Source organism: Psammomys obesus, unplaced genomic scaffold (assembly GCF_907164565.1).
Source record: "Psammomys obesus unplaced genomic scaffold, mPsaObe1.curated_primary_1811, whole genome shotgun sequence".
Taxonomy (NCBI): Eukaryota; Metazoa; Chordata; class Mammalia; order Rodentia; family Muridae; genus Psammomys; species Psammomys obesus.
In genome coordinates, this window is record NW_026596244.1 from 10,507,312 (window position 1) to 10,508,762 (window position 1,451).

The 1,451-nt window shown below is 41.9% G+C and overlaps 1 non-coding gene across 1 annotated transcript; it reads right to left on the bottom strand.

Annotated features, from left to right (window-relative positions):
- Positions 1-444: 444 nt before the first annotated feature.
- Positions 445-588, bottom strand: LOC129668628 (small nucleolar RNA SNORA48). Its single transcript, XR_008718951.1, has one exon. It is a non-coding gene; the product is annotated as a small nucleolar RNA SNORA48 (small nucleolar RNA).
- Between the last annotated feature and the right edge of the window lie 863 nt (positions 589-1,451).

The following is a 1,451-nucleotide window of genomic DNA, read 5'->3' on the forward strand; positions in this document are numbered from 1 at the left end:
AGAAATAAGTTTGCACAAACGGGAACTAAATGCTAGCTACAGGATCTCTAAAGTATATGCTTCCTTGTCCTGTGTTTGTAAAAGAATCAGCCTGGGCACATAACTATCATCTTTACTGTTTGTACAGTGAAATATTTACTCCACCTCTCTTCATAATGCTCTTCATAAAGCTTGGTCGTGGCATTTTATTACTCCGCTTCTCTTTCTCTCCCGTCTGACCACCACATTCTCACATATTGTGGTGGCTTCTCTTGCAGGCTGGCCACATGACTGGAGGGCCCTTGGGGGATATCCTCTGCCCCCTGCTCCCTGAGTGGCACGGTGGTAAACAGGTATCTACAACCCTACTGTGCAGGTCTGTGGATGGCTTAAGATCCATAGCTCTCTGTCTGTCTTCCTCCTCCCCTGCTGCTCTGCCTGGATTTGATTTGATTTAATTTGATTTGATGAGTTCTAGGAATGAAACAGCTTTGGCCACCAACCCAGGCACCCAGCTGGGATGAGCAAAGGACTGCCATCTGCTCTGCCCCTGATTGGTGTAAGAACATCACCACCAACATGATATCTCTTAGCCCATTGCCAAGAGGAATTGTTATGGTTTTTATTACCTTCAAAATGTAGAGGCTAATGGGAGACTTTACTGAAGGTATGCCCCTCAAAGTTGAGCCATTTTTTTGTTTGTTTGTTTTTAAATCTGTATTCCAGAATACAGGTAAGCACGTTTTTTCTGACATACAATCTCTATCACAGTTGACTTACCTCACCAGCTAATAACACTCTTAGTTACTTTTCTATTGCTGTAATAAAATACCATGACCAAGGCAACTTAAAAGAAAGAGTTTATTTGGGCTTGCCATTTCAGAAGGTTAGAATTATGCCCATCCTACAAAGCATGGCAGTGGGAACAGCTGAGAATTTACCTACTGATCCTCAAGTAAGAGAGGATCTCAGAGAGAGGCTTGGAATAGTATAAGCTTTTTGAAATTGCACAGCCTGTGCCAACGACATGCTTTCTCCAATAAGGCCACACCTCCTAATTCTTTCTAAACAGTTCCACCAACTGGGGACCATGCATTCAAGTATATTAGCCTATGAGAGCCATTCTCATTCAAATCACCATGAACACTTCAGCTCTCTGATTCTACAGATAATGAAATTCTACATACATATATACATATGTAAAATCTTGGGATATGAGTTTTCTTAATTAACTGCAGTCCATCTTATTAAGATCTTTAGAACAGTTTAAGAAGAATGCTTGAGTGCACTGAGATGCAGCAGACCCATGTTCCATCTCCACTGTTGGGATAGAAGGAAAGAAGAGAGTGGAGAAGGAGAATTGATTTGGTTTATGTTTGAAACAAGGCTGCCTTGACAAGAGTCATCTCTGGCCCCACAACCCAGCAGTGCACACAGAGAACATAACCATAAAGAGTTTCTGAATCTATGAG